Raw genomic sequence first — 20,549 nt, forward strand, 5'->3', positions numbered from 1 at the left:
GGGAACCATGTTTCGGTCTGGGACGCGCTTGCTTTTGGCTTTTTTGAACAGAAATGGGACGCGCTTGTTTGAAATTTGGGGAAAGTACAAACTTTGCCCCCCTCTTAAATTTCGGACCTACTGCGGGTCGGGGGTAGGATGGTAATCCCAGGTGTCCAAAATAGTGGGCGGGAGCGATTTCGGCCGCGCGCATGTGTGCTTAGGCGGCCATTGTGTATGAATGTTTTTCGGATGCGGTTGCGTGGCATCTAGATGAAGCTACAAACCTACCCCGGTTTAGACCTTTGGACGTCGGGCCGGTAGGTTTCACGGGTCGGAGTTATTAGAAGAGTAATTTCCTTGTACTACCAAACATTGGACTCACGCGGTTTCGGGCGAGTACAAGCTCTTTTGGCGCTTCGTTTGAAATTTTAAAACACAAGCATTCACGTTTAGAGTACTCTTGAACTATGAGGATTGACCTAAATATACAACGTTATATTTGACCTTGTATGGTTGAAAACCTCATTAAATTATCCACTTATTTTTGAAATTTTGACACTTGAAAATCCTATAACTACGATTATTTTGGAATGGAGGAGCTAAATTTGAATCTATTTTGTACACGACTACATATGCTATTATGTACAAAATCAGAGCAAAGATTGGTGCCCCCGTAATTTAGGTATGGTTTACAAATGCCATGATATCAAATTCAAATAATTGAATGGACTTCATGTTGAATTCGATTTTTTTAAACCACCTTAAGTTGAATTCAAATGTATGCTAGTTCATAGGTAGTAGCTATTTATAATGTCCATTGTGTAACTTTCGTATGTATAATGTGCTTTACACACACAATATGAACTATACTTACGTTTATATTCGATTGCTAAAGCGATGCATTGTCTGGAGTTCAAAATACTAACTATCTGGATCAATTGTGTCGAATAATAACATAGACATGCTCAAATTCGATAGAATCTAGATGTCTGATGGATCAATGACCGCTCCTTACGCGAATTGCAAATATCATGATCCCATCCTAATATTTGGATACAATTTATATCTTTAATCAATGTGTAGAGCAGTCTTTTATGTGTAGTTTCACTCTCCATCGGTGGTCTCTCACACATGCTCACACACTCTCTCCCGAGGTGTCTTTCTCGCACACATGCTCTAGATATAACCCTCCCTCCCTCTCGTAACCATTTACAACTGTTTTCACTAACCTTTATCACAAGCACTCTTCCTCTCGCAAACATACACACGCACAATCCTCATCGACCCTTTCTATATACATGGACCTGCCTACGTGTCTCATGTACGCACATTATCTTTACGCCTGTCTCTCACGCATTGTCTCACCTCTCTTCCTAATCGACGAGTATGATTCTAGCAGAGCATTCTGTAGGATGCCCCTTAAAGTTAGGTTGGATGAATAGTAATATCAGAGATAAAGGGGTTACCTTAGTCCGAGAACCTAGGGTTACAAATCCTAGCCGGCTTTGTCAGTGGACACAGAGTCCTTCACAATTCTGCTATCTTTGTCTTGTACGACTAGTCATCCATGGGTCTTCCTAAATGCATCACGGGCCGACCAATGTGGCGCAGGACGGAACAGAACGAAGGGCCTCACCTCGACCCACCGGACCTCACGCGGTGACACACCCTCTGCCCCCACGTCTCATTATCTTCTTACACCCACACATACCAACACAAACACCACACACACAGAAAATTTCTCCTGGTGCCTCTATTCCCTCCCCCCTTGCATATACACACTCAAGGGAATGGAATCTCCTGTCGTGACGTCATATTCGTCTCTCTCTCTCTAGACCACTCTCATTTCTCGTGCTATCTCTCCCACCCCCCCGGTCGGCCCCTCTATCCATGCCTCTCTCGAATACGTAATACACACGCATACCTCTCTAGGCCCCGCCAAATGCATCAACTACACATTCACACATGTTACATCACGTACCCCATTGATCTAAAAGCCCTCTCTTCACGTTTATTTCGCATACAACATTCCTTTTGAATAAAGTGTGACCAAAAAATTATTTTAGAGTTTCTACATATATACAACATTACAAAGTTATATGGAGGAGTACGAACGCTAATTTGCATTGCATGGTGCCCACAATGATATTTATTCTGTACTGTGAATTTGTATATTTTTATACTATATACAAAGTTAGTCATAATAAAGAGAAACGAAGAGCATCTCTCTCTCCATCGCATACCCCCCCCCCCTGTACGCCCCTTTCACGTATGCACACAAAACTATCTCCAGGTCCTCTAAAAGTAAGCCCCCAGAAAATTCACGCATGTTTCATCTTTCTCTCGCGATATATGCAATGACGATCATTGTATTTGAAGCGAAAGCATGATACGTACATTAGACTTCAGAATCCACTCATTACGGTCACCATTTATGTTTAGTGGTTATTATGCAGTCACGGGCTCACCGTACAACTCTGTATTTGCTCCTAACATGACTAGTTGACCAGTTAAACGCTCCACGTGCCACCTCTAGTGTTGCATCACATTATCTCACTACCATCGTGCCCACCTGTCGACTTGTATCTACTCTACATCTACACTCTTAAAAAATACATAAAATACACTCTTATAAAAAACAGAGTTGGTGATGATGGTGTGCCTGCCATCCTGCAATATAGGCCGTCCGATTTATATCTGACGGATAGGAAAGAAACTATGACAATTTTGCAAAAAGGTACCCACACACCTCTCCACATTTACAAATAAGGCCTTCCCTCGTTCATCCTTTTCTCTCACAAGATAAACAAGTCATACAAATGCATCTTGATGTTACATGCAACGCACGGGCATCTTGCTAGTAAGAATAAAAAAACGACAAAAAAATATTTGGACGGTGGTTTGAAGTCATGACCGCGGGCACAGCGGACAAGGTGGCCTTGTATTGGTATGTTGAGTCGTCTGTTTTAACACAGGAGCTGGTGTGGTGATTATACACACACACACACACATGCACACGAACTGCATCCACGCAACACTCATACAAACACATGCACCCATGCACGCACGCAACACTCACACATACACACGCAGCCATGCACGCACGCAACACTCACACACACGCATGCGACACTCATACGCACACACGCACGCATGCATGCACACACCAGTACACCACACGACCAACACACACTCTCACGCTCAAGTGCTCAACCTACACGTGCATGCGCACACATCAGGCCTTGACAGACACATACACAACCAGGTGATTCCCGCACACGGGTTGGAGCCTTGTCGCACCTGCGTAAATTTGTGTTTATCTGACCTTTTGCCTATGCGAACTAACAGGTGGGACCCACAATGAACGTGGTCAATTTAACTAGTCAACATGGCGCCACGCAGACTATTTGGCCGGTCAACAGAGTGCAATCCGATGCTGAGGTGTGAGCAAGTGACCGTATAATCACCACAAAACGTATATAGTGACCGTAATCAGCTTATTCTGAAGTTCGGTGACCGTATTACGCTTTTCTCTCTATAGGCCCTCCAAAACTACATCTCTACACGTTCTCGCATGTTACATCTAACAACTATGCAATACAGCACTACTACTACACTCTAACACAATAAATCATATGTGTTATTAGTTTTACTAGATATCATATTGTTACTTATAATTATTCAGTTTGCATACATTAAAATTGCCTTTGAAATGTATGGCCAGTATCGTCTACCGCGCGGGAAAAATCCCGCCCTTTCCTGTTTAATCGGGTTTGTATCGATGGATCGTGCGAAACAGCAAAACTATAGTACTATACAGTACAAGTGACAGTTCACTGGGCCGTCGTGTCGTCTACTCCTCCGTCGTAAGAGTGGAGCGCTCGCTTTCATAAATCTTCTAGTCCCTTTCGCCGACATGTGGGACATCAAGCTACCGGGTCCACGTGCCATACCGGAATACAGTGCAGAGCAGCCGGGGTGAAGCACCCCAGTCATGGCGCCGGCGTAGTAATGAGCAATGAGGCGTCAAATCACAAAGCTGCACCTTTCCCGCAGTTAAGTTGGAGGGACGAAGCAACCATCATTTCACTCGTTGCTGAATCCGCTTCTCCTTCTTCAACTTAACCACGTGTTGCTTCTGTCGTTGTTCTGCCTCATGTGGGACGCGGGTCGGCTTGGTAAAGCACTGACACGTGGGACCGCATGTTAGCAAACCGCCAGGACAACGTCCTCCGAAAATAAGAAGCCTAATCTTAGACTTACAAAGGGCTACGTAGCTGCTACATATACTTTCCATCTAATCTATATATGCCCCCCCCCTGATTTTCAGGTGGGGTGGGCCTAATCCTCTCCTTTAATCCAATCAAATAGTCCCACATCACATCAGTTCGTAACTTTACGTAAACCATTACGTGGATGTAGCATTGCTCAAATAAGAAACCTCCCCCGCCATCCGCGCGGCAAAATCACCTCCTTTTTACTAATCTCGATTTTATAATTTTTTAGATCAATATAATTGAGATTTGTACAGATAGCACACAGGAGCAAAACCAAGTGGTACGGTTAAGGGCATCCACAATGTGTAGCTAAATGTGAAAATAGCTTTTGGCATTGTGGGAACCATTGTGGACGGTGTTGCCAAAGCCAAAAAGATGGAACCGAAGTTTCGTGATTGATTGATTGAAGGAATAGAAAAATGCAACGTCTCTCCTCTTTCTCCCATGCTTGGACGCATGTAGTACAGTATAGAGCACAGAGTCTACTCCCCTGTCCCTTCTATCACAAATCACAAAGCAGTGAGGCGTCAAATCACAAAAGCACGGACGAAGCAACCATCATTTCACTCTTCGCTGACTCCGCTTCTCCATTGTCTTCTTCGAGAAGCCATCTCACCGCATTAGTTATAGTAGTACTAGTAAAGGACTTCCTGGATGCAAATAAGGCGGTTGTCTCGGCTTGCAGGCGGCACTTGCGAACGACTTACCGTGGTCTCCCTCAATGGTGTTCTCCGTCGAACGCACTCCGCCAAACCACCAAAAAAAATATCATCGACGTCACCGCAATGGGGAAGGAAGTCAAATATAGTTACTACCTCCATTTTTTTGTACACAAGGTCAGTATATCAAAATTACAATTTGCAAAGGGCCACTAACACTAATCGAGGCAAAATTGATGGGGTTAGCAACCAAGGACATTAATATCCCCTGCATGCATGCGGAAGTGAGAAGGTTGGTTTGCATGGCACTGCATTAATCAAGCGATGAGGAGTAAAATGGTTAACTCTTTGGTCTTTGGAGAAAAAAATACGCATTAATTGACACGTGAAACGAGGATTTGTATCGATTAAATCCAAAGGAAAACCCAGCCTTTCTTTTTTAACACTAGTACTCCTAGTACGTACGTACTTATCCTGTTTGGGTCTAGGCCTTGCATTGCCAAACTTCGCCACACATTTTTGCCAAGCTTGCCTAAAGTTTTCAAAATAAGAAGGAGGTACACTTGCGCACGGCTATCGCGGTCGCACCACACCCTCACACGGTCGCTCCTGCACGCCGCGGTCGCACCGCACCCTCACGCAGTCGCTCCTGCACGCCGTAAACCCAACCAAGGGAACGCACCCTCACTGACACGTGCTGTCGCATGTGAACACACCAAACTCAGCCATCCTATCGCTGACACATAATTTTCGTTCATAGAGTATGTTTATCCAACCGCATGTTGGGGAGTATCCGTACGGCCTGTGCGGTGGTCTGTTGGGGAAGAAGAAGAGGTGAGGAAGAAGGAAAGAAGGGTTAGGAGACGTAGGATATTCATCCAACCGCCTGAAATGGTAGACTGACTCAAGTCAGGCGACTTGCATAACAAATATATGTTTTTACACAGAAAAAGATCCATAAAAACAACAACATAAAGAAAAACTATCACTGCTCGCGGAAAGAGACAACCTCGTCGTCTTTGGCTGCCGGCGCGAACCAGCCGTCGCTACCGACGTGTGTCTCCGCACCGTGGTTGTCCTCCGCCTCCAGCTACTCTTTCAAGCGGAGCATGCGGGCGCTCTGCACGGATGAGAGCACAGCCCGGTTCAAGTCGAGGACGTCCAGTTCCGCCTGCAGGAGGGCCTCGATGGCAGCGGCATCCGCGCGCTCCACGTCGAGTCGAGCCTCCGCCGCCCGGTTCAAGTCCAGGATGTCCGGTTCCGCCTGCAGGAGGGCGTCGATGAGAGCGGCATCCGCGCGCTCTGCGTTGAGTCGAGCCTCTGCCGCCCAGTTCAAGTCCAGGACATCCTGTTCTGCCTGCAGGAGGGCCTCGATGGCAGCGGCATCCGCGCGCTCCGCCTCAAGTTGAGCCTCTGCCGCCCGGTTCACATCCATGACATCCGGTTCCGCCTGCAGGAGAGCCTAGATGGCAGCGGCATGCGCGCGCCCCGCGTCAAGTTGAGCCTCTTCCTCCCAGTCCTCCTTTAGTATCGCCATGTTGAACCGCTGGTCTGCCTGCACCATGGGGGACTCAGACGCCGGCACGAAGTCAACGTCCATCGTCTCATACCCATCGAGGGCCTTCTGCGCCGCGACTTCCGCCATGAACATTGGATCGGCTTCCTCCTCCTCGTAGCTTGGCTCCAGAGAACTCGGGGATTGGCCCGCCGCAAAGCGAGCTTGGGAACAGAGGTCTGTGGTGCCGACCGCCGCCGCGATTTCTGCGCGGCGCTCCGGCGTCAGCATCTTGTAGTAAGTGATCTTGCGGCGCACATGGCTTTCTGGCGAACTAGGGGACGCGTGATGCGGGCTAGGGGATCGAAAGGTGGGGGAATGGGCTGGAGATTTGGTGTGGTTTTAGGGCAGTGGATGGCGTAGGCCGAGTAGCGAAGGTTCTGGTGTGAATAGTGGTTCCGGTGACGACCGGGCAATTGGTTTTGGTTGTACATCGCTCTTGTCGCGTTCGCGTTGGAGCCCGGCACGCTGGACCCTCCACGTCGCTCACCGAATGGAACGCGCTTCGTCTTGCGTTTTCGCTCTCTTGTGGGACCGCAGTTGAGAGCAAACCGACGTCCCTCCCCCTCCCCCGCCCGCGTCATTTATTAATACCACCACTCCCTCCATTTTATGCGGAGTAAATAAAAACAGAGGGAGTATACTATGGATGAGGATCCCCTGACGTGGCCGAACCCATTGAGTAACTGACGTGCGGGGCCTAGCAAGCATGGGGTCCGCCAGTAAGTGACCGAAAGGGAGGGTAAGGCAGGGATACCTACGTCAGAGGATCCACTTCCACTATACTACTTTGAACAAACGTTAGAGCAATAATATATGACATGCAACTTACACAAATGTTATAGTAATAATATATGACATGCAACTTACACAAAGCATACAGGGTCTAATGCGTTTTTCGAGGCTAACTTTGACCAAATGTTAGAGTAATAATATATGACATGCAACTTACACAAAGCATACGGTCAAATTCGTATGTGAAAGGAGTTTCCAATGATATAATTTTCACATTATACATCTCGTGTACTATTAATCTTGTCAATAGTCAAATTGGAAACCATCTCGAGTACAAATCTAGGAGTACGTACGAATCTAACAATATTGATTGGGCGTTGTTGAATGTTGATACCTTTTTTATCAAAGTAGATATACTTTGACTACACATAAAACTTATATGTAAACTAGAAAGGATAGGAGGGAGTATATTGTACGTTCAAAAACGAAACGAACATTGAATACCCTTTATATATGATTTTCGGATGCTATGATCACCGGTTCAAAATTTTGAATCCGCCTTAGGTATCACGTGCCCCCACTCGTTCCCTCTCAATTTCATCTCGGGGTCCGGAGATCTATTGAAAGAGGACTAGGGTGGGTACATGCGAATGATACTCGGCGGAATGTTTAAATGAGGCATGCGGGAGGATGGACTCGACTGGAGGGCGACATGATCGATGGAGAAGAGGGTTGGAGAGGAATGAGAAATAAGCAAACGCCACATGATTATACTTGAACGGCTCAAATAAACAATAAGTTGTCTCGCTTGGCCTACATAGTGAAAGGCCTAATGCGCAACGCGTTGCACTGCGCTCGAATATGGCCGGGAAAACAGGGAAACAGACATGTGGGGCACAACCGTCGAGACGATGTAGCGCAGACTAGTCCAATGGAGGAGCTGGCCCACGACCTCCTCGCCACTGACAACCATTCATGTGGGTCGTTGGGGCCAACAACGGGGCACAGCTCCAGCACCGCCTCTGGACACGGCGACCGCGGTGAGCGACACACTCATATCGTTGCTAGACACGGTCGGTTTCAGTTTGCCGAGAGTGGTGTTAGTGTTGTGGCACGACCAAAGGTATGTTTGGTTTGTGCCCAAGGTTGCCCCATCAAAGCATTGGGTAGCCAAAATTTTGGTTGAGGTATTGGTTGCCCATGATTTGGCCGACATTAGCAAGAAAAATGAACTTGAGTTGGCTAGAGTTCATTGGCATGCCAAAGAAATGGCAACCATCCAAACAAAGACCAATCTTTGGGTCATGACCAAAATTTTGGTCGAGGTATTGATTGCCCATGATTTGGCCGACATTGGCAAGAAAAATGAACTAGAGTTGGCTAGAGTTCATTGGCATGCCAAAAAAAGGCAACCATCCAAACAAAGACCAATCTTTTGGTCATGACCAAAATTTTGGCAAGGTGCACTTTGGCCACAATCCAAACACACCCCAACACCCGGCTCGTCGAGGATGCACGGGGTGCCGCGACGCGTCCTCAGAGTGCTGTAGCGCGGCCAACTGCATCCTCTGGACCTGAGACCATGCCGGGTCGTCTTGCTTTTTCAATGACATGCGGGGATTGCATGTGAGCAAAGGGCATCTCCAACGTTGCCACGACCGCAGCTGACTACCCTGGCACACCAAAACCCTCGTCCCTCGCGCCGTCGCGCGGTGCGTTCCCAGCCGGCGCCAGCTGCCCGCATTCATGTCGTCCGTTCGTATGTCGTCATTAAGTGGCTCGGTGCCCGCGGAACCAACTCCGGCGACTTAATGACCCACCCGGACGCTTGGCCTCGCCAGAATGCGCTACTTAAAGCGGCAACGCCCAGCTAACCTCTACACCATAGCGCATTGTCCTCCTACCTGGAACCACATCCGCCATGACCGCAAGCGTGAATGCTCTGCGGGAGAGCTTGTCTTCGGGGATGGAGCTCGAGGTCGCCGCCCTCGCTCAAGTCGCCGCACAAGCGGTGGCCACACTGGTGGCCGACGACGGGAGCACCGTCAGCCATGCGCCCTACTTGCCGCCGTCCAACGTCCGGCACCGCCGAGGTCGGGGACTCCTCCAAGGATGAGTAGGGCATGGGAGGTGGCAGGGCATGGTGTGCCAACTGGCCGGTCCGTCTCCCGTGTTCTACTTTTCCTCGCTGGAGACCGCACCTTCACTTCACGGGTCTTGAACCCCGCCCCCGTACATGGAGATCGCAGATGGAGGACGTCGGTCGCCGCCGTAGAATAGGTCTAGGGTCGGGTTTCTTTTATTGTTTTTGTCCTATAAAAGTTCGAAATGTAATGAAAATCTGCCATGTTTGCATTAATCTCGGCTGGTGTATATGAACTTTCACAATAATATACATATTGTACGAGTGCTAGCAAGATGCCCGTGCGTTGCACGGAAGATCAAGATCTTGTGGGAGAAAAGGATGAACGAGGGAAAGCCTTATCTGCAAATGTGGAGAGGACTACGGGTAAATTGTCATAGTTTCCTTCTTATCCGTTAGATATAGATCGGACGGCCTATATTGCAGGATCAGACACATCTTTCTACATCTACGGGAACCTACGAAAGGGTTAACGTAAATTGCCTCTCTCTCTCTCTCCTCCCCTGATTTTCATGGTGGTGGGCCCCTCCCTCCCCCCAATCTACAATCAACAGCTCACACGTTTCACATTACATTAATTACGTAAGTGGGATTACGTAGGTGTAGCATTACTCGTCCTAAAAAACCCAACTAAGCCAACCTCCCAGCATATCGCGCGGGAGAAGACCTGGCCGCGCCGTTTTAGTCGGGATTACCGGATTACTAGTAGTAGTATCGATGGATCGCGCGAAGCAACAGATTTTTTTTGAGGGGGTGAAGCACCTAGTTTAAAAGGAAAAAATGCGGTACACTCACAGCACTCCTGTCGCGCTCGCATTGCACCCCACACATGTTCGGTCCTGCACACGGCTCACGCAAACGGAACGCGCTTCGGCTTGCCTCTTCACTGACACGTGGGACTGCACTTGGAGAAACCAACCATGCGCCAAACTCCCCCCGCCCACCGCGCGAAAATCCTCCCCCCCTACACCCAAAAATTCCCCCAAAATCCGATTCAACCGCCCTTCGGCCAACTAGCCAATAATATTCCCCAAACCCCCATCCCCCCTGTCCCCCTCCACTCCATTCGCTCCGCCAAAGCCGCCCTCCCCGCCGCGCCGATACGTCGGCGCCGCGGTTCGGCGATCCTCTCGCTCCCACAGTACGCTCTCGTAGACTGTCGTCCTCTAGCCGCGCCGCCACCTCTGGCTACGTTCTTGTGGAGGCGCACGGCGGTCAGCGCCGCCACCGCTGGCGACGTTCATGTGGAGACGCACGACGGTCAGCTTCTCCCACGGTACACGCATTCTAGACTGAGGCCCCGTTCATGTCGGTGTAGCACTGAATGTTAGCTGATAGACGCTGTTAATGTCACTGTTTGCCGAAGTAGTTTACTGTCAATATGCTCTGCTTAAGAAGCTTCCTTGCCCTGTTCTGCACTCAATCTGCTTAGCTGAGATGGCATGCCAAGGCCGATTAGTTGCTAAAATATCCTGCCATATATTTATTGTGACGTAGATTGCCATGGTCTAGTAGTCAATCTGTTAGCTAAAATAGCTCTACACCATTTTATACTCGATCTTTGTTGCTGCGATGGCCTTCGATAGTTCGATGGTTGTGTGCTCGCGTCATTGACTGCTGAAACAGCCTGCCATAATTTGGCACTCAAATCTGTTTGCTGAATTAGCTTTACATATATTTTGTTACTTAGATCTGCTCGTCCAAATATCTTGCCATAGCTTTAGACATCGACCTAGGTATTTTTTTTCTGGACTTCATAAAAAAGCATATATGTTTTTCCTGTAATATCTAGTAGAAGAACTAATTTGTATGTCTAACAGATGGACAGGACTTGGATAACTTCTGCTCGAAGATTCTCTGCTGCATATGTCGAGGGGGCTGAAAACTTCATGAACTTTATCAGAGCTGAGTACGGTGGTCCGAAATCAGATGTGCTCTGCCCGTGTAGCAGTTGTATGAATTCAGTTACAAGACCCCAGTCAATTGTGCAAAATCATCTACACTTGTATGGGATGTCGGTCATATATACTAGGTGGGTTCATCATCGTGAAGCTGTGAACGTCAATGTTATTGACTACGTGGAAGCAGCAGATCACCATCTTGATCTTCCTGATGCTCAGGTGGAAGAGGAGGAGGAGGTGGTGGTCGCGGAGCCTGTGAGTTTGACCAACATTGAAACAATGCTACGAAATGCTCGTGCATTCTGTGAACTGTCACCTGCAGAAGAAAAATGGTGGGCCCGCATGTTGGAACAATGCAACGTTGCTATCACCCCAGGAAATAAGCTGTCAGTATTCTCAGCTATGGTCACCTTTCTTCAGGTGAAGACATCTGAGCGGATGACCAACAAATCATTCGATGCGATGTTGGCTGCTTTCCACGAATCTTTCCCAGATGCGTCTGAGCTGCCACACACCTACAGTAAAATGAAGAATTTCCTTCGTGCAGTTGGAATTGGATATGATATGATCCATGTTTGTAAGAATAATTGTGTTCTGTTCCGGAAGGATTATGCCAACTTAAGTGAATGCCCGAAATGCAAATCATCAAGATGGAAAGATGGCGATGCTGTGAAGACGATTCCTCATAATGTTCTGAGACATTTTCCAATTACACCAAGATTGCAGAGGTTGTTTCATGATGCTGAAACAAGAGAGGATGTGTTGTGGCATTCTAGGAACCAGGAGTACAGAGATCAGAATGTAATGAGCCATCCATCTCATGGTAGTGAGTGGAAAAGCTTCAATGATAAACACAAAGAGTTTGCTGCTGACCCGAGAAACATTGGAATTGGCTTAGCTTCAGATGGATTTAACCCATTTGGCCACCAGAGCGCCACATATAGCATGTGGACAGTGCTTGTTATCCCTTACAACATGCCTCCAAATGTCTGCACCAAAGAATCAAACTACATGATGGCCTTGCTCATCCCAGGTCCAAAAAGTCCTGGAAAGGATTTTGATTTGTTCATGGAGCCTCTTTTGGAGGAACTTCAATAGCTATGGAAGGGTGTTCTCACTCGAGACCTATATAGCAGCCCACCAACTGATTTCTTTCTGCATGTTGTTATAATTTGGTGCATTCATAATTATCCTACTTTAGGCACTATGTTAGGGCGAACGACACATGGTTACAATGCATGTGTTCGCTGTGACAGGAATCCGCTGTCATACGCAATACTTAGCAAGATCTGTTACATTGGACACCGACGTTTCCTTGCCAAGGACAAGCCGCATCCTAGAAAATACCAAAGACATGTGTTCAATGCAAAGCATGAAAACCGTGATGCGCCAAAGAGGCTCACTGCCGATGAGTTGCAAGTGGAATTAGAGAAGGTCAGGCATATTACACCAGGAAACCATCCTGGTAATGGTAGAGGGAAAAGGAAGCGTGGCAGGGTAGAAGAGAGATTATTCTTTACCCGCAGGTCCACTTTGTGGGACTTGGAGTATTGGAAAGATTTGGATCTAAGGCATAATCTTGATGTGATGCACATCGAGAAAAATATATGTGACAGCATTATCGGCACACTTATTAATATTGAAGGCAAGACGAAAGATACCTTAAAAATCTAGGATTGATTTGACACACCTGGGTATCAGAAAGGATTTGCAGGTGCAAGATGAAGGTAAACCACGGGATATGGCACCAGTTGTGTACGTCTTGGACAAGGTAAAAAGAAAAGAATTCTGCGAGGTCCTGTCACGTGTGAGATTCCCACATGGATTTGCTTCCAACCCTGAAAGGAGAGTCAATGCAGATGGAAACAAGGTACAAGGGTTGAAAACTCATGAGTGCCACGTCCTACTTCAAAGGGTTTTACCTGTTATCCTTAGAGGATTGGGCCGCCCTGACTTATACAGAGCAGTTGCAGAGTTGGGACAATTCTTCAGGGAACTCTGCAGTAGGAATATCAGGATAGATGCTTTGGAGCATCTTAGAGACAAGATACCAACTATCCTATGCGACCTTGAGAAGATATATCCTCTAGCCTTCTTTGATGTGATGGTGCATTTGGCTGTTCATCTACCTGATGAGGCACTACTTAGAGGTCCAGTACAGTATGGCTAGATGTACCCTATTGAAAGGCGGCTAGGCACTTTCAAGGGCTATGTTAGGAACAGAGCTAGACCCGAGGGTTCCGTTGCAGAGGCCTACATTGCTATAGAAGCATTGACATTCTGCTCAAAATACATTGAAATAGCTGATCAGCTTAGCAAAGAGGTGGGTGAATACAATCCCGGGCTCAATGTTTTCGATTATTCTGTTCGAGTTATAGGGAAGAGTCGACAAGAGGACAAACCTAAAGATTTGGACAAAATGGTTTGGTATGTGTTGAATAACTGTCCTGAGATACTACCTTATATCAAGTAAGTGCAGTACTGCAGCTTATACATCGTAATCTACTAAACTTGCAGCACATTCTTATATATTTAGATGTTTGACGCGATCACTATGTTGTGCAGCATCTACAAGAGGAGTTACTGCCGCAAAATCCAAGAAACATTGACAAACTGTTTATGGCAGGATTTGCGAAATGGTTCAAGAACCATGTAAGCTTTTGAAGTGCACTGTCAGTTTTTTTAATATATTGAGTACATAAGATGATCAGCTTGTCTATTTTCTAACCATAGGTTAAGAAGATGCGAGAGGATGGGCAGGCAGTTGATGATGCCCTTTATTCACTAGCAATGGGTCCTGATACTCGGGTAAGACATTATGAATCTTGCATTGTTGGAGATGTGCGCTACAACACCCTTGCACGAGATGAAGGCAGGAAGACACAAAACAGTCCCATTATGAGCACGGATATGTATGACAAAGAGACAACTGAAATGTATGCTAACATAACAGACATTATTCAGTTGTAGTATATCTCCAGTTTCGAGGATCATCGGTGTGTGGTTCTGTTGTGCTGTCATTGGTATAACCTGTTTTCCAAGATCACAAAACCCAGAGTTGATGATTATTTCAAATCCAGCAATGTCAAGGCGGCGTACCAGATCAGCGAGCCATTTATTTTGGCAAATCAAGCAACACAGATATTTTTCTTGGAAGACGCATTTGCACGTAGCAATGACTGGAGAGTATTGCAAAGGTTTGAGCAGAGGAATTCGTGTAATGAATTTGCACAACAAGATGATGCTTACACTGCTCCGGATGTACAAGATAACACAGATGTTCCTAATATCTTTGAGAACCATCACATCAGTGACGCCGGCGAAAAGATTGCCTGTCGTGATGTGGACATACAAGAGTTGATCAAGAAGAAGCCAACGTTCGAGGACGTTGAGGATGAAGAAGAAGATGACACCGTGGGGAATTATGATTCAGACTGATACACATGGCGAAGATGTTGACGCTGCTGCTGCGGATGATGATTACATTGCTTTTGTCGTATTTGCCTATCAGAAGACATTTTTTATCTACTATGTGAAATTGTGTTTGCTATGACAACTGAAACCTGATGAACATGTTGTTTAGTATTTTGTTGTGAGAACATCACTTGTTATGTATGCTGATTTGTGTTTGGTGATTGTATGACAACTAAAACATGATGACATTGTTGTTTAGTTGTACTCATATTTGGCTGTGAAACTTGAATTTGATGACATAGTTTGCTATTGGACTGCAATTTTCTCGACGTCTTCGAATGAGAACAAAGCTGACCCGACAGGGCCTCTGCTATTTATTTATTTATATGAGCAAAAGGGGATACCCCCTGATTTCTGTTAATAGAAATCATTAGATGTTCATAACACTACGCCCAGCCTGCTACACAGGTTTCATTCATTACTAGTTTCAGCAAAGTGCTCATGTCGTAGCCACTGAATACATCACGAGTGCTACATACACTACAAATAAAGAGACAATCATCCTACAGAGCACATCGATTTTGCCCATTATCTTCACAAGCTCTTTCATCTCCTCATTGTTGTCAAGGTCGTTCAGCAGCTGTTGCTTTGCCATGATCAGAGGAACTGCATCTTTAAACTTCTGCTCTGCATCTTCCTCTTATGTCGTTCCTTCAGTTACTTGCCCAACACCCCAACCTACTGGTATTGGGATTCCTCGGCTAACCAAATAATCAGTGTAGTTGCATTCCCCCACATCAGCAACTTCCCAGAAATACAAATCACACGAATCTTCCCTTTTCTGCACGAATCAAATTGGTAGATCATCAACGAAACTATTAAAAAAATCAGCAACTGAAAGCAGCAGAACAACACTTAAACATGTTATTACCCCATGATTCGGGCATTTGTAGAAGACTCGGCCAGGGTTGCGGATTGTGGTTGAGACGCGACGGATGACTCTGCATGATTTGCAGCAGTGGCACCACACCAACGGCAGCGGGTTGCGATGAGCAATCGGCTGCGGTGCGCGTGCCGGCGAGGGTGTGATGAGACCCACAGGCGATGGTACGTGTTGCGACTTGGTGCATATCTAGTTTTTTGCCTGCTGAAGAGCAGGTGGACGAGCAGCCAGCGGACATGGTTGCTGCGGCCAGAGCTTCTGATGCTAGGCAGAGTAAGTAGAGAAGAGGAGAAGCGAATGTTGGATATGTCAGTTTCATTACTTGCAGAGTAGCATATCACCATATATAGTCATAGTCTAGGTTTGGATTCGAACCAGCTACAGGAGCACGTCTTTCTTTTTTCTAAAACTCGGCAACGTCTCATTACTGGTACACTAGCTTGTTCTGTACGCCTTCCCAAGTCTTTGATTTTCTTTCCCTTTTTTGCGAGGAAGGAAGGAGGACAAAATTGAGAGTTCATGATACTCGAACCCAAGACCTCTCGGTTGAAAACCAAGGGTGCTAGTCACTTATGTGGCGAATGTTCCCTGTGAGGAGGACGGCAGACGAACGCATTTTCCTCACAGTTTTCTTCCTATATATAAAAAAGTATGCTACTTGGTGTCCGCTTAGTCAACAAAACGATTGTGCCAACCTTGACCGTTGAATTGACATTCAACGTCTGTCGCGTTTCTTCAGTCTCTTCTTCCTCGAGCCGCCAAAGCCAAACCAGCGCCGGCGGGACCGCCTGCTCCCGCCTCCCACGGCTGGCTGTGATCTGCCCCGGCTCCTATTCGTTCCCGTCCAAGGCCTCACCATCGTCCTCCGCCTTGGTTCGCTCGCCGCGGCACCGCCCTCCGGTGTTGTCAACATGGTCAACAACCAAGAGGAATAAGGAGATGACTGTACATGGTGAGGATGACAGTAGGGACCCAGCAGCGCGCACAGTAATTTTGTTTTTTCGGGACGGAGAAGGGTATCAACTAGGTTGTGCGGGACCCGTGGCCCGTCTAGCCCAGGCTTTTATTTCATATGTTTAGCACATGACCAGCCCAGTTTGCTTTTTTTCCTTTCTGAAAATTGCTAGCCAGCTATTTTGTTTTTTGCAGAATAACCAACATAGGCCTACTTGCTTTTCTACGCCCTGCTGGGTCGGAAATCTTTCAAGACAAGGAGGGATGCATTTTGCCCAGAAAATGGGCTATAAGTAATAAGAAATGGGCTATAAATAATAATAAATGGGATGTAAAATGAAAAAATACAGCAAACAGACAATTAGTTCCAAAATACTGTTTTCTTTCGGATTTTGATATTTTAAATTTAATTGTTTTTGTGCGGGTAAAATTTCATTGAATTTAAATTAAGGTATATTTAGATTTAAAATTAATTTGAATCTGGCTAGAAATTTCGGGCTGTATGCTGTTTGGAACAAATTTGGAGGCTGACTTGTGGGTCTACTAGGTTAACGTGCACTTTGGCTTTGTCAACTTAGTCCACAAACGATTCTAGCAGCAGTGACCGTTGGATGTTAATCCAACGGCCGTGCTGCTTCTTCAATATCTGATCTTCTTGCTCCAGCCGCCCAAACCAGCTCCGGTGGGACTACCTCATCCCGCCTCCTGTGGCTGGTTGTGCTACCGCACAGGCCGCACCGCCCCACCCTACTTCATTGGTGGCCAGGCCATTCCTCTACTCACCCACACCTCCTGTTATTTTCCGGCGACGGCAGCCGGACCAGTAAACCCTCGTACTCCCCACCGCGTGGGCAACCATTGCCGAGTCTTCCCCGGCTCCGTGTCGTTCCCTTCCTAGGCCTCGCCATCGTCCACCGCCATGGTGCTCACGGCGCGGCCTGGTCAACTTGGTCAACAAACGACATCCATCGGCCGTGGACTGTACGCGCAAAATAATGATTCCTCCACCTGACAGCTGGGACCCACCGGAATGGCCTCTGTATTTCACGAAAAAAACGTTCCCCCGCTGACATGTCGGACCCACCAGCTATATCTTCACACGCAAGGAAGTGCCTCCTTATTACGCACAAAAAAATGAATACCCCCGTGCTAGCTGGGACCCACCATAGTGGCAGGATGACTTGTGGGCCAACAAAGTTGACGGGGACGGAGGGCTTTGTCAACTTAGTCAATATGAACGATTCTAGCTCCAGTGACCGTACGATGTCCATCCAACGGTCGTAGTGCTTCTTCAATCCCTGGTCTTCTTGCTCCAGCCGCCCAAAGCAGCGCCGGTCGTGCCGCATGCTCCTGCCTCCCGTGGTCGGTTGTGCTGCCGTGGAGGCCTCACCGCCCCTACTATTCCCACCGCTGGCCAGGCCTTGCGGCGACGGCAGCCTCACACCGCAGCCGAACCAGTGAACCCTCATACTCCTCTCCGCGCGGGCTTCCACTGTCGCGTCTTCCCCGGCTCCGCGTCATCCCCTTCCTAGGCCTCGCCGTCGTCCACCGCCGTGGTGCTCTCCGCGCGGTGTGGTCAATGTGGTCAAGGAACGACTTCCATCGGAAGAGTACTGTACGTGGAGAGGCTGACAGCTGGGTCCACGGCCACAGCCAGTTTTTTTGTGATTTGCCAAGTAAATCGCTTTGTCAGGCCAGTTGGGCTGCAAATCTTTCAAGACGAGGAGAGCTTTAATTCGGCTAGCTGAGAAAATGGCCCATCAGTAATGAGAAATGAGCTGTACATTTTTAAAACACGTCAAACCGGCAATTAGTTGCAAATATCTTTTTTTTCATTTCAAGATTTTAAATTACATTAATTTTTATGCATGGAGAATTTGTTGGATTTTATATGGATATACATTTATTTTTAAAATCAGTTTGAATGTGAGAGTCGAAATTTCGGGATTAAAAACACTTCGGACCGCACCGAAATATGCAAAATTTCGTATAATTTTTTAACCGTGGCCACAATTTGGGCTGTAATGCTAACAAAAAGAATATGGGCTCCAAAAAAACCTTAAGAATTAGCAAATGGGCTGAAAATTATTAGAAATAATGGCAGATGGGTTGTATGCTATTTTCCACAGATTTGAGGCTTTCCTAAAAAAAAGGTTGACGCACAAGCAGTGACTGTTGGATGTCCATCCAACGGCCGTCGTGCTTCTTCAATCTCTGCTCTTTCTGCTCCAGCCGCTCAAACAAACGCCGGCGGGACTGCCTACTCCCTCCTCCCCGCGGCCGGCTGTGCTGCCGCGCAGGCCTCACCGCCCCACTGTACTCCCATCGCTGGCCTAGCCAACCCTCTACTCACCCACACCTGCTGTTATTCTCCGGCGACGGCAGACGAACCAGTAAACCCCCGTACAGTCATACTCCCCTTCGCGTGGGAAACAACTGCCGAGTCTTCCCTGCCTCCGTGTCGTTCCCTTCCTAGGCCTCGCCGTCGTCCACCGCCCTGGTGCTCTCGGCGCGGCCTGGTCAACGTGGTCAACGACCGACATGCATCTGAAGTGGACTGTACGTGGAGAGGCCGACAGCTGGGTCCACGGCCGCACGCAAGGAAATGCCTCCTTATTACGCGCAAAATAATGATTCCTCCACCTGACATCAGGGACCCACCAAAAGGGCCTCTGTATTTCGCGACAAAACGTTACCGCCGCTGACATCTCGGACCCACCAGCTATATCTTCGCACGCAAGGAAGTGCCTCCTTATTACGCACAAAAAAATGAATACTCCCCCTGTTAGCTGGGACCCAGTATAGTGGCAGGCTGACTTGTGGGCCTGCTAAGTTGACTGGGACGGAGGGCTTTGTCAACTTAGTCAATATGCACGATTCTAGCTCCAGTGACCGTACGATGTCCATCCAACGGCCTTAGTGCTTCTTCAACCTCTGGTCTTCTTGCTCCAGCCACCCAAACCAGCGCTGGTCGTGCCTCGTGCTCCTGCCTCCCGTGGCCGGTTGCGATGCGGCGGAGGCCTCACCGCACCCTACTACTCCCACCGCTGGCCAGGCCATCCCTCTACTCACCCACACCCCCTGTTACTCTGTGGCGACGGCAGCCTCACACCGCAGCGAACCAGTGCCCTCGTACTCCTCTACGCGTGGGCATCCACTGCCGCGTCTTCCCCGGCTCCACGTTGTCCCCTTCCTAGGCCTCGCCGTCGCCCACCGCCCTGGTGCTCTCGGCGCGGCGTGGTCAACGTGGTCAAGGAACGGCTTCCATCGGACATGGACTGTACGTGGAGAGGCTGACAGCTGGGTCCACGGCCGCAGCAAGGAAGTGCCTCCTTATTACGTGCAAAATAATTATTCCTCCACCTGACAGCGGGGACCCACCGGACGGGCCACCGTATTTCGCCCCCTGACTGCTGGGACCCACCAGCTACATCTTCGCACGCAAGGAAGTGCCTGACAGTCGGGACCCACCTGGTCGAAGCGTACGTAGCGTTGTCATTCTGGTCGCGAACGTGTACGTACATATATACTGGTGGATGCAGAGGCACCCACGTGTCATAGTAGAGGCGGCCAGGCTGCAAGAAAGAAAATACAGCCACGTTTGTGTACATACGGGCGGGGTCTCCAATGCCTACTCGCGCATACGTACGGTGAGGGCTCGTTGACATGGCTGGGTCGGAACGGAGAAACAGCGTCGTCGTCGTGTTCATGGGGAGGCAACGAAATGCGTCGTGTTCATGGGGAGGCAACGGAATGTGTCGTGTTCATGGGGAGGCAACGGAATGCGTCGTGTTCATCGGGAGGCAACGGAACGCGTGGGAGCCAACCGGCTGGGTCAGAACGGAATGCGTGGTCGTGTTCATCGGGAGGGCTTGGACGGAACAGGCGATGGAAACGAGGCCTGCCATACCGCACAATGGAGGAAACGGACCTCCCACGTTCGGAACGGGGTCCTGTTGATCGGGAGGGGTCTGGCGTACCGCAAA

The sequence above is a fragment of the Triticum urartu genome, chromosome 4A, assembly GCF_056163025.1.
Source record: "Triticum urartu cultivar PI428250 chromosome 4A, HENAU_Tu73, whole genome shotgun sequence".
Lineage (NCBI taxonomy): Eukaryota > Viridiplantae > Streptophyta > Magnoliopsida > Poales > Poaceae > Triticum > Triticum urartu.